Source organism: Schistocerca americana, chromosome 5, assembly GCF_021461395.2.
Source record: "Schistocerca americana isolate TAMUIC-IGC-003095 chromosome 5, iqSchAmer2.1, whole genome shotgun sequence".
In the NCBI taxonomy this organism is placed as follows: domain Eukaryota; kingdom Metazoa; phylum Arthropoda; class Insecta; order Orthoptera; family Acrididae; genus Schistocerca; species Schistocerca americana.
The window spans coordinates 200,653,166-200,666,721 of record NC_060123.1 but is presented as its reverse complement, the minus strand read 5'-3'; the positions used below and the strand labels follow the sequence as shown (position 1 = coordinate 200,666,721).

Below are 13,556 nucleotides of genomic sequence, written 5' to 3'. Positions count from 1 at the left end.
TTTCTTCCATTGGGGGTAATTGTTTTTCGCTTTCGCGCTGCAGAATCCCACGTGTTTTCAAAGTGCTGATTACTCCTCATATTAACAAGATAAAAACTGTTGATTTTGCACAGTTGTTTATGTGATATAAATAAATGTTTCTGATTAATGCTCAAGGTATTCAGTGGCGTTGCCATTCTGTCTGCGTCTTGAACCTGAGAGAATGGCGTGCTTTTGGCTGCTGACCGCCTGCCCGCTCATTAACTCGTCAAGCTCCGGCACGAATGCGCCACACTTGTGGCGTGGCGGGTGCTGGACTCGGGAAACTTTACTGATGTTGGGAGCTGGTGTGCTGCCAGCCTTCGCCCTATGAGGGACTTTGGCCGACGGACTGCAAGTTGTCTATGATCCGACTGGGATAGGCGCGTCCTTGCGGCCCTCTAGCCACCTAGGCGTCACTGCCATCCATCGTCTTCGGCCACGCCTGGTTGGAGACTGGATGCGCTGGGGTGCATAGCTGGCGAAACTTCGGACGACGTGAGCGGACCATGCTCGTTCTTCGCTGTTGACCCACACGACACCGCGGAAGCTCCCTGCCGCGACCCAGGGCGATGGACGTCATAGGCGCCATCGAGGCGTGACCGCTTTCCGCCCTGACGGCCACAAAGACGGCCGACGCACTGTACGAGGAAATAAACATCTGCCAACGCTAAAACAGTTTCACTATACGCTCTAGCGTGGATCCGCCTTCTGTCTCACTATTCTCTCCCCTAGCCGCCCCAAATAAGCTTGGTCGTATGGTATTAAGAACTAAGTTCCTCCTCTTTGTGATGGTTCGATTCCGGCGCCAGCGACCGCCACTTCTACATCCTGCCGAGTGGCGCCTCCGGCGGCCGCTGCGACTGATACGGCGCTCCGGGATCGGTCGTGCGCGTACTGCTGGCAGCGTGCGGGCATGGCCTTCCGCAGGTGAACGAAATAAGCTTCTCGCTGCGGCGGAGTGGGCTAATTGAGAGTGGCTGTAGTCTCTGCCCTGCTGTTCCGTTGGACTGGTCGGGAAGCATGCTTGATTGACCAGAGGTTCCAAGCCGTTGCTGCAACGAGTCAGTATGAAGAATTAGAAGCGGCCCGCTGGAACTTTATTCACGTAACAAAACACCCTTGCCCGAACACACCCTGGGGCATCAATGCATACAAATCTTTATTTTTGTGTGATATTTTACAGTACAGCATCACCGGTCTAACCGTGTTGTTGAGGCAGTAAATTTACCCATAAGGCAGTGACTGCGTCACTGCAATTCACTTCGGAGGTGTGGCGGTGGGACTTCTAGTCCCGTACCATCCTCTGACGGTAACAGTACTGCATCAGTAAAGCAGAAACATTTAGTCTAACGTGAGCGGGTAGGGTGGGAAAATGTTGGTCGTAGAATGGGGCCTAGTCCCGTTAGAAAGCACGATTTTACTTGTAGTCCGAGTTGATATGTTACCACACAGCATTACCGGTCTATTGCGGTCTGGAGCAACAAATTTATATTGTGGTGGACGACATATACCGACTGCGAGAATAGGTCGTTCCGTGCTACGAACGCATCTCTGTTACCGAACCAAAGATTTTGTTTTAGAGACTTTTTGTGAAGGAAATGGAGAGATCGGACGTGTGAGAGGAGGACAGGGATTGTATTGTTGTGTGACGCCATTATGGTAATATTAAATGTTCAAATAGTTTTTTTTACAAAATAAAATAAAATAACTAACATCAAGTATTCAAGCTGTGTTCATCTCCATTCGAAATTTGTTAATTATATCCAGGTACAGATATTCCGAGACGTAGTTCGCTCGGAGGTGAAGTTTGGAACGATAGTGCGAACCTGCACTTCCCACGGTCAGAATTCTTCGAGAGATTATCTCCGAACAGAATTAGTTGAGAGATTATCTCCGAATTAATAAACTTTAACTTGCTAAATTGTTGGACGTATCATCCAGACTCATAAAACAACATAGCATACACTTCTGCCGAACGTTCTGCGTAGCAAGTAAAGGTTTTAGAGATTTCTGGTGGAGCAGATAACGACGAGGAATTTCCGCGAAAACGCCGCTGCGGAATACATCTCTTGCTCTCCTGTGGTATTTACAACGAAATATTTATATTTTCCAAGTCTTCAGGAGAGTAAAGATAAAAGAAAATAAGGAACTAAGCTAACCCAACTAAATCAATAACTAAGCCAATGATTAAAATAAAATCACACGTAAAGGATATTTATTAATAATAATAAATGAATAAAGAATAATTTTAATGAACTATAATAATAATATATTAAAAACTGTACCACGACTAAACATATCTACTTTTATTTCATTACAGTGTATACAGTAACTTTGTTTTATAATCTTTCGCTACTACATTATTTCCTACCTCTTAGCAAGCCACTAGAAGGGACCAGTACCCGTCTCTAACTACGTGGAATTAAACGATATTTATCACTTAGCACAAAATACTGCTAAACTAAGAACACATGATTTTTAACACCCAATAACAAAACAGTAACAACTGTTTATTAATCTACAGGTGCTCACTTGAACTAACCCACCACTAAGAGCACCCCAAAACGCTAACTGACTCTACTTAGTTAAATAGGAAGGTTAAGAAGAGGCAAACGATCAGCTAAAATCGGTTCCTATAGACTGCACCCTGTCCATACATTTCACTAGGTGAGGAAGTCTCCCATGATTTACACCCCTGACTGTGACCTTCCTAGTCAATCCGGTGATTATTTCCATTCCGAGGAGGAGCGGCCTGGCCAAAGACCAGCTAGGACTTCAGCATAAAGCCATTCATCGAATTGTGAACTCTGAGCCAAGTTGAACAGCGACTTTAAGAAAAAGGTAATATTGGTCGAGAAGGCCGTTTGCAACTCTTTAGCCTATGTGAATTCGAGTGGCCGTTACAGCTTGTAAAGGCATATTCACTGCTCAGTCGATTGAGTAACTTAGTTGGTTGTAGTGAAGTACGTCATCGGTGCGCATCGTAGTTCTTGTATTGAGTCTACGTGGTTTTGGATGGGCGTGCTTACCTTGACAAGAATCATATTTATTACATTATGTGCTATTCAGTTGAGTACTGTGTATCCAGTTAGTCATTTGATTATCGTCGAAGAAAGTATCGTTGACATTTCGGAGGGAGGACCGTATATGGGTAATATTAACGTCTGAGCTACCAGTTCAATGTAGCATTGGACTTGTCTGTCGTGTAAGGATTACCTGTGGTCATTTTAACATTATTTATACTGAAACTCAGTTAGTCATTTGATTATCGTCGAAAAAAGTATCGTTCACATTTCGGAGGGAAGACCGTATATGGGTAATATTAGCGTCTGAGCTATCAATTCAATGTAGCAATGGACTGGTCTGTCGTGTAAGGATTACCTATGGTGATTTTAATATTATTTATACTAGAAATCAGTGCGTAATATTAAATCCGTTCTTATTAATTTCTAGTGAGATTTGTACGATTTTTCTCTGCCTCGTGATGACTGGGTGTTGTGTGATGTCCTTAGGTTAGTTAGGTTTAAGTAGTTCTAAGTTCTAGGGGACTGATGACCATAGATGTTAATTCCCATAGTGCTCAGAGCCGTTTGAACCATTTGTACGATTTCTGTATGCCCTTTTAGTTAACGGGACTTGTTTATGTAAATATTATCTGTGGGCATTTTAAAGTTGCTTACTCTAAATGCAGAAAGGTGAACCCAGTACATAATTTGAAAGTTTTTTTGATTGATTCCAAGTACGCTTATGTTATGCTTCTTCATTAGCTGCTGCCTTAATAGTAGTTGTTCCTTCAACGTCAAAGGGGAATGAAGGTTTAAATTGAAATTTCCCTGTTTATTCATCGTAAAAGTTGTATTAACGAAAAACATTGCGTGATTAAATGTTTTTATCGATTCTCTTGTAAGGCTAACTGAGGGTTCACCTCTTGAACGAATTTTCTGTTTAAATATTTGTGTGTAATAAAAGCATGAAACATTGTTCATGGGAAAGTCATTACGTACGCCTATAAACTCCAGCACCCCCACTACACTGCTACGTCACATTTTTGTAATGTCCAGGAGATCAACGCGAAGCACTGTGACTTAAGTGTAATTACTATCTTTGAATAAAACTGTCATTTCTCTTCAGCGCATTCGTATTTCTCTGAGTTACCATCTATACTATACTGTAGTCGTTCTTTCTATGTATGGTTCAAGTTTTATCGAGCTGTATTACTTGACGGGGACGCATCATAGTAAAGTTACATTTGTCTTTAGGTTTTACAGACCACTGTAGCACCTGTGACAAAGGACTCAATGGCTTAAGTGATGGCTCTTGTCGACTGTCCCTGACCGTTCATCAGAAGTGCATCACATCTCAACTCTCGCATATGGCTTCTTACAGCTTTAGTCATCTCAAAATAGATAGCGACGTCAGTAGTGAGGTGAGATGTAGACTGTACACGTGTAGCTCTGTAAGGTCATTCCAGTAACACAGCTTGATTATCGCTCAGACTTACATCTGAGCCCTCGAGAAGGCCGTTTCTTGTCTGGTATCGGTTATGTGATCTGCATGGAGCTTTGTTAAGAAGTGCCTGCTCCTCAGCCATCGGTCTTGACCAGTTTGTTGTAGTCGACGCACTTTCTTTCTGTACGTGTGTTCGTTCTCATCTTGCCATCTCTCACCTTCCACTTTCGTACAAAATGTAAGAAACAAAACAAAATAAGCAATATACCTAGTATCTGGGCCATATGATCCATCTAGTCATAATAATATTTACACTAAAATCGAATATAGTAATCAAAACAAACAAATAATACCAAGATCGGAACCTTTGCTCAGTGGTAGTCACATACCAGTATTATGTTCAAATTTTAAACGTATCTGCTGCTATTAGAATGTGCAAGTAGAGGATAGATTAAAACAGTTACTTCAATTTAGAGAGAGCGTCTTTCCTTTAAGATTCAACTGTAGGCTCACTCACTGTTTGCGTCTGATAATCATTTAAGAAGCGAGAGCAACTATCTTTTACATCTAACATGTTAACCAAGGAGACAGCGCAGGACTTCTAATTTATTGAAGAGGTTTCCAGTTCATTCATCCACAAACACACTAGAGAAAAAGGGGATGGGATTGTAATGTAGAAGTCGTATATTACTTTTCAACATATGGTCCGAACGATTTATTAGACAATTTGATTGAACATGGACCAAGCACCGAAAAACCAGTAGCATTCACAAAATAATACACTGGTATGGTTCCCTACTTTACACGAACATTCAATGAAATACATCAGGGCACCAAATCGAACAATGATGTGGGTTGGTTGGGAAACCAAGGGCAACAAAAATTAGGAAAACGAATCTAGCACTCGTATACCCGCTCATACCACAACGCACCAACACACAGAAATAAACATCGCATCATTCCTACCAAAATTCCCAAAAAACACAATGACTTCTCAGCACAGAGTGTCTTAGCTAGAGACGTGAGACAGAACGTGAGCTGATCAACACATGGCACAATACATACAAAGAAAGACCCCAGTTATAGCTTCGACGAAATTTACAGAAATATTGTAAAGCGTACAAACGATACACGAACGCTGAAGGTGTGAGTAGTTGTTGGAAAAGTAATAAAGGCCGAACTAAACGCAATCCAGTTCCACAAAGAACGAAATTACTCTGAAGTGCTCAAGTCTTGAATCACAAAACAACTTGGCTAAGCAAATACATATTCGACACTACTATTGAAATAAATCTACTGATTAACTGTAAAGATGCAAAACACTTTACTCTTATCATAGTGGTTGAGAACCCAAATTCCCACAATGATAAGCATCGATTTACAATAGAAAAATTAAGTAGAAACTGCGAATGCATTTCATACAATACTCACCCACTGAAAACCCACTCATTTACTGTAGGTTAACACAGAAAGGGCTTAGACTGCCATCGGAACATGTGGCAATGTGGCTGCACAAAGCCACCGTCTTTCACTTTCCAAAAACGTCAACAATGATCTAAAATTCAATCTCGCCTCTTGTAATTTTGTTTGATGAACCTATCCTATACACTGAGAATGAATCCACTACCGGTCTGTGATCCCAAAGCCTTATTATTCTGCCCTACACATCGAGCCTAGCTCACTTACACACAAAGTATTCTTATTGAAATACTCAAGAATGATATTGAACCTTCACATGAAATGAATTCCAAGATTAGTTTTAAATGCCAAAGGAACTGAAATAAAAATGAGTGAAATTTACACACTAAATAATTCAAATACCTACATCTGTGGGCTGCCCGTACTCACCAGGCTCGAACTGAACAGAAACCTTTCTAGCCTCCAGTCTGCAGTCTGCTGCTTCCGCTAATCCTGCGGTGAGAGAGATGGGAGGGGGTGTGGAGAGGGGGGGGGGGGGGGGGGGGGGGGCACCAGAGTTGCAGACGCTGTGTTACCTGCCAACCTAAGTCTTTTGTGTGTCATTGTTTTATCTCTTATGACCAAGCAAACCTCTCTGTCACTCTACTTCCCCTAAAGCTGTTGGGAAAACTGGAAGAGTAAACGAAACTATATTAGCAGATAACTGACTACTGTCACGAAAACTCACATTCACTCGTTATAGTCACACACCACAGGATAAATGGGGGAACAGCATGTGGGGGGGGGGGGGGGGGTGGTTGATTCTGGTGCCCACCTATTGATAACGTAACAAAGAAAAGATATATTCATGTGAACGGCATACTTCCTTCTGAGAGACTAGTGGCGCACAAGCAACAGATAGGCATAAAGATCGCCCCCCCCCCCCCTCTCTCTCTCTCTCAGCATCCATATCAAGGACAGAAAAGCTGTCACAAACTTATCACGATTTGTTTCCTTTGTATACAAAGATCGATTCAAAGCAGTAACACCTTAACTCCATGGAACTGGCACTACATTCTCACATTTTCCAAATATACTGACAACTCATTACTTCAACGACACACATAAAACAGTCCAACTAACTGCGGAGCATTACCCACAGTTATCTGAGATAATTAAACATACTCAGACTAATTAACTGTGGACCACAACTATCTACATATCTACGCAGCAACAGTTCAGTTGGTTTGTTGTCTCTTTCATCACACATTGTCAGACATCATATTCAGAATCATAAAAAGTGATAAGTATTACATTTGTATGTAACACAGCGTAGTAAAGCAAATAATCAAATCACTCCTTGACCTGTCGGGAAGAAAACAGTCGTTGAGTACAGGTCATACATAAAGAATTCTCAGCACTTACTCAGGACTCATTGTCCTAATTAGCAACTGTCAGGCAGTAACGGAGAAAGACTTAAGTCATAGTAAAAATGGTTCAAATGGCTCTGAGCACTATGGGATTAAACATCTGAGGTCATCAGTCCCCTAGAACTTAGAACTACTTTAAACTAACTAACCTAAGGACATCACACCCATCCATGCCCGAAGCAGGATTCAAACCTGCGATCGTAGCAGTCGCGCGGTTCCGGACTGAAGCGCCTAGAACCGCTCAGCCACTAAGTCGTAGCATGTACCTACAAAATCAGTCATTAGCAACAAAGTAATCTGTACCGCAACACCACACACAGCTGACATGTGTATCCTCTATGGCTTGATATCCATAAAAAATCATACAGCTCCACTAAATAGAAAAGAAATTATTAGTTAAGCAAAATTATAACATTATCATTTAAATACATCCACTTCTCAGTCAGCTGGAAACATGAAGGAACACAATACAACACATGAGGCTGCAAGTTGGGCCAGTCTTCGCAATAATCCATCACATTACTGTGAAGAAAACTACCAGGAAAGTAATCAAGATCACGCAGAATCTCTGTCATCAGCTTTCACTTTAAACTACTAACTGAATATTCAAAACTTCTTTACGCTGTCTCATATGCAACCAGGAAGCAAACTAAGCCCAACCAATGTAACACAATACAGTGCTCATCAAAATATTACACAGCTTCGCTAGTTTTTCCGTCTCTCCATTTCTTTGTTCCTTATCAGTGGTAATTCGCATCGATCTCTTACCTAACTCAGGGTAGAGTAAACCTTTATACCTTTTCTGAGTGCTCCAGCTTCAGTCATTGTCTTATCTTGAAATAAATCCCTACTCACCAATACCCTCCGTTGACATCGCTTTACTTCAGCTAATGCACCTACCTTAAAACTTCAAAGGAATCTTCAATCACAGTAAGGTTCCTGAAATACTGTACACAAAACACTGACTACTATTGTGCCGTGGTGGAAGCGGGGCCGTTCCGCCGTATAGTAGCAACAACTCGCGAACAGTACTCCTCTTGGGGCTGATGTGAGGCGGTAAACATTGGATACATGACCGGCCTGGTGAATGCTGACGGAGGGAGCAGTCTCCATAGCTATGGGTCACATTTGGAAATCTTGGCGAGTGCGGCGGGATGCCTTCTGGACGGCCGCCATAATAGGAGTCCGGATGCAACTGCCAAGCTACTCATGAACAACTGAAACGTCCCCTTAGAAAAATTATACATGACTGCTTAAACTGACACAATATTTTTAGCGCAACGCAGTCTGACTTTTAATAATCTCTACAAAAGAATGGCCCTGACTAACAATTACCTATACCTTTCACAAATCACTTACAAAAATCTTCGTTACTCAAACTACTGCAATACAGCGAGCGCCAATACTGCCTGCTAAATAAAAGGTTCAAAGTACTGAAGGCACTAACTACTGATAGGCATAGTTAGCAAATGAAAGATTTTGATAGAGAACAAACAATGTATTTACCTTAATAGTGTTCAAAAGTCATAATATCTATATCAGTCCATGATATCCAATGTTACAAAGTTACTGTCTCTGTCCAGATCTCCGCCATCTCACTCCCCACATTCATCACTGCTGGCGGCTCACCTCCAGCTGCGCCAATTCTAAAAAACCCGAGTCGCTAGATTCAATATCAAAAGTCGCTAGAAAGTCGCTAAAACTGATTTTACTAGGGGTGTACTGAAAATTTCGTCCTGCGAATGGTGCAATAAGCCATTGGGGGCGGTGGGGGGTGGAGGGGGGTAATAAAATACTAATAAAAATTGTCTCATATACGTAATTGCTATATTGTCTTCATTAAATGACGCATCGCTTGCAACAACATACATATAAAATATGCTAACGTTTAATTACACATGTTTTCATAATTGATGCAACACATAAATTGTTGCTTCAATTACAGTAGTCAAATATACTAGAAATATACAACTATATTTGTACCAAAAGAAAGCGAGAACTCAAATTAGGTTACAAAATATACACACCGGTATGTGAGCTATTCATCGTCGTCACTCAGAAGATCGAATAACTCTTCTGTTTCATGCTCTGACGGAACTGTAGTTCATGTAGAGGGTTGAACGTCGCTCAGAAGATGATGTTACAGTTCGACTAGTTTTGTCGCAAAAGAGTAATTTTTGTTCGTTCCAATAAGCTCCAATACGTCTGACGGTATGTCAAAAAATGCACAATCTTTATTTTGTTTCTTCAACTGGTCTCTCAATATGATGAAAGCATTAATTGTCTTTAACGATAATCTGTTACGTTGTTTAGTTTTTATAATGTTCATAGAACTGAATATTCTTTCCATTTCTACATTTGAATGCGGTAGGCATAGAACAGTCATTGCTAGCTGTGAAATCAAAGAAAAAGGATTCTCCCCTGCGGCATTTTTATACTGCTAAACCTCACTCCAAAATCGAACAGTGTTAGTAGTGTTATTCCACCTAATGAAGTTGATATTATGTCATTCTTGCAGCATACCGTCTATGAAATCGCCACTAAAACACAATTCTTTGGCTGCATCCGCTACAGCATTATTTTTATTCACTTTTAGTGTTTCTTCAACATTCAGCACTGACATTTTTTTAAGGATCGTAACGTTACTTGGCATTCTTTGTTGAATTTCTTTTATGAGTTTCAGACTAAACTGAATGCATCTCTTCTTCAAATAAACTTTATTTTCTTCAGACAAACTTGACTCAGACAATTTCTGTTCAAACATAAAGCCAAGGTTCGGATTTGCGTACATACATTCACTTGGAACTGGTGTTGTCAACAAACCAACAGCTGGAAAAACTATGTTTTGTCCGAGTGACTGCATGAGAAATACAAGTGTATCTAGTATTTTAGTGGGGTCATTGTCTTCTTCTTCTAAAGCTTTTATTACTATTTGTACGTCTTTTAAAGCATGTTTAAGGTAAAACATGTAAAGATGATTTGAGTCGTCACAATACATCTTGTACAAAAGATCAGCAGTGTAACAATTGTCTTGAACTATGGCAAGTGAAAAATGTAGCTTTAGTTCTTCCCACAGCTCCAGAATTCTTCGTATTGCTGGTTTAATTGAAAGCCAACGTGTTGCACAGACCTTCAAAATTTTTAGTGGCTGTTTTCCACAATTTATTTTCTCATACACCTTTTTATATTCCTCTTGTCTTTTGGGTGAAATGCAGAACCAATTGTAGGTTTCCTGTACAAGAAACTCTATGTTTCTAGGTATGGTATTCACTGAGGCGTGCGAAACTGCAAGCTGAAGAGAGTGACAAATGCAACGGATCAATACCAAATGCTTCAAACCATATTCTCTCTTGAGTTGTTCGAAAAGCCCATTGTTTATTCCAACCATTGCAGAAGCATTATCTGTGCCAATTCCTACCATATTAGCGATTGGAAGTTTGAGATCTTTCAAAGAATTCACAAGAACAGCAGCCAGATTTCTTGCATCTGCAGTTCCTACTACAGCGAGTTTGAGAAATTCTGATCAAATGGTTTGGTTGTTTACACTATAGTACCGTATAATGATACCTAGCATTTTAGATATTGATACATCTGTGGATTCATCTATTAGTAGACTGTATTTTTGGTTACCTATATTTTCAGCCAATGATTGTGCAAAATATGGAGCCAAAACTTCAGTTATAATGTTAGTGCACTTTGTACGATGTAATTGCATGTTTTTAGCGCCCTCATCACCGGAAAACACCTTCTTGCACAGTATTCCTAAATGATCTACAGCTAAAACAGAACAATGTTCAGCAATAAATAAAGAAAGGGCGCCTTCCGCTCTGCTTGCTATTCTAACTGTAGTTTTCGGAACAATTTTCACAGGTAAGGTGGTTTGTGTTTTTTTTAAATAAATTTTTTGTTTATGCTTAATAGTTTTCGAATGCTTTCTAATATCACACAATTTAGCATAAAACTCTGTTGCACATACTTGACATCTTGCCTTGGATAAGACTCCAACGGCTGGTTTCAGCCACCCATTGAATTTTTGAGCGTATTGCTTCTTCTTTTGCGGTAAATCCATTATGTAAGCCACCACAACATAAGTTTCACCAATTTATAATCACTGAAAATACATTAAAACTCAGGCGAACTAGAGGTAATGAAAGAATCTACTCACTCGGTAACTCGATATCAGTCCTTTTGTTCATTGTTTAAAACGTAATGTCTGAGATACCCCCACCGAATTGTTCTTGTGTTACCACTGTGCATGTGGTAATCATTTGACTGCGAGTTAACATTTCGAAAAATTAGAGGTTGCTGGACAGAAATGTATTTTATTATACTTAATATTACATATGTTTTTTGTCAATTCGAAAAATAAAGGAAGTTCAAAAGTTGAAGAATTATAGAGCGATACGCTATCGACGATAACAGGCTAGTGGGTAATGAATAATGAATAGGTCTATAGTCAAGGTTTTCTTACTCTGTAGGCAATTCCCACATCCAGAAAATGCTGAACAATGCTATATGATCTGCTAAGAACTTAATTTAACTTAGTAAATCTAGAACAAAGTCAGTGTAGTACCCATTCTATAGTTAAAATCGTAGTTTTGTTAATGAAAATGCTGGCCCAAAATAATTTTGATTTGTACTCCAAAAGTCGCCAGATAAGTCGCTAAATAATTTTTGTAGCTAAAAAGTTTTTTTGTCGCTAAGACGAAGGCAAAAGTCGCCATTTCTAGCGACAAAGTCGCTAAATTGGCAACACTGCGCAATGTTAACAGCCAACTGCCCAACACTACAATAGCAAATTCCAACAATGCCACTTAGTCACAGACTGCACACAGCACAGCCAGTGATTTTCATCCAGAGCGCTAGGTGGCGGTGGCGTTACCAATATATGAACCTAAACAGCCTACTTATACAATTTTAAGAAAAAGTTTCCTATACATGGCTACTGAGTTCACCTCTGCACTCGTGTCATGGCAAGTAAGCAATTCCCTCGTTTTTGTGTTGGAAATTAACAGTGACTTTAATACAGAGTTTATATTTTTGGCCGTTTTCCGTCGTGGTATTACCTGTTAAATTGTCACAATTGGCGATAACGCCACCTGTGCTCTTTCTTTTATTTATTTTTTTCTATTTTTTTTAACTGTGCCAACTGGAGGCACAGCTTGTGCTGATTGAGTGAAAAGTATTTTTAAATGCGAACATTTCAGGTTAGGCTTCACCGTCACTGTTATTGACATTAAATGAAACATTAAATTTACTGTTACCAGTCACTGTTTATTTATCTCCACGACACGCTTCAAAGGTTTAAACATCGAACAACTTGTGGATTTACATTTGATAATATGAAGTGTGTGTGTGTGTGTGTGTGTGTGTGTGTGTGTGTCTGCGCGCGTGTGGGGACTTACGATTTTTTGGAGAGATTTGTGGCACTGTCTAGTGGAGAAACAAAACACTAGTTCAGAACATGATTTTGGGCTTATTTTGACAAAAGTTAGATATACGTTTATTTTTTTGCGGGGAGAAACCCAAAACCATGTTCTGAAACTGTGTTTTGTTTCTCCACTTGACAGTGCCCTACAAGTTCCTTAAAGAAATCGACACACACACACACACACACACACACACACACACACACACACAACATATTAAGTATTGTCAACTATTTTGTTTTAATAGAAGTTCTTAATTGTAACCCATTTTTTCAACCGTTTCATTTACTTTCCTGTCGCTCTATTACAATTATCTTTCCATATATACTGGTTTACCTAACATATAAAAAATTATAAGTTCCGTCGCTGTAGTTTTGCAATAACACCAAAAATTACAAGAATCCGATTAGGGTCAATATCAAAACAGGTCTTTTTATCTTTACTAGGCTATCAACTTTTTCTTATCTTCCTAGCAAGTAAATTTGTTGCATGCTCTCTTTCAAGAGCAGGTCACAATATCTCGACTAATGCCATGGTGTTTTTCTATCAGTAACTGGTAAGACTCAGTACACTCGTACCAGGCCATTAATCAACACGGTGCTCCATAACATTCAACGATCACTTACTAACCATAACAAATTCCAGAATAAGTTTAAACGTTGGTTAAAGTTTATTTCACAACTTCGCTCAATACAACACAACAAGGAACTAACTCTATAACCATTTCCACGTGCAGGGAACCTAAAAACCACATCTCTGCTTGGAGCGTACACTCATAATGATCTAACCTAAAAACATGATGGGAAACCACAAACCATATCGCGCGTTC

At 40.0% G+C, this 13,556-nt stretch overlaps 1 protein-coding gene across 1 annotated transcript in view; it reads left to right on the top strand.

The window, feature by feature from the left end:
• LOC124616262 (basic proline-rich protein-like) overlaps positions 1-13,556 on the top strand; it is a 94,600-nt gene that overhangs the window by 56,570 nt on the left and 24,474 nt on the right. The window lies entirely within an intron of this gene.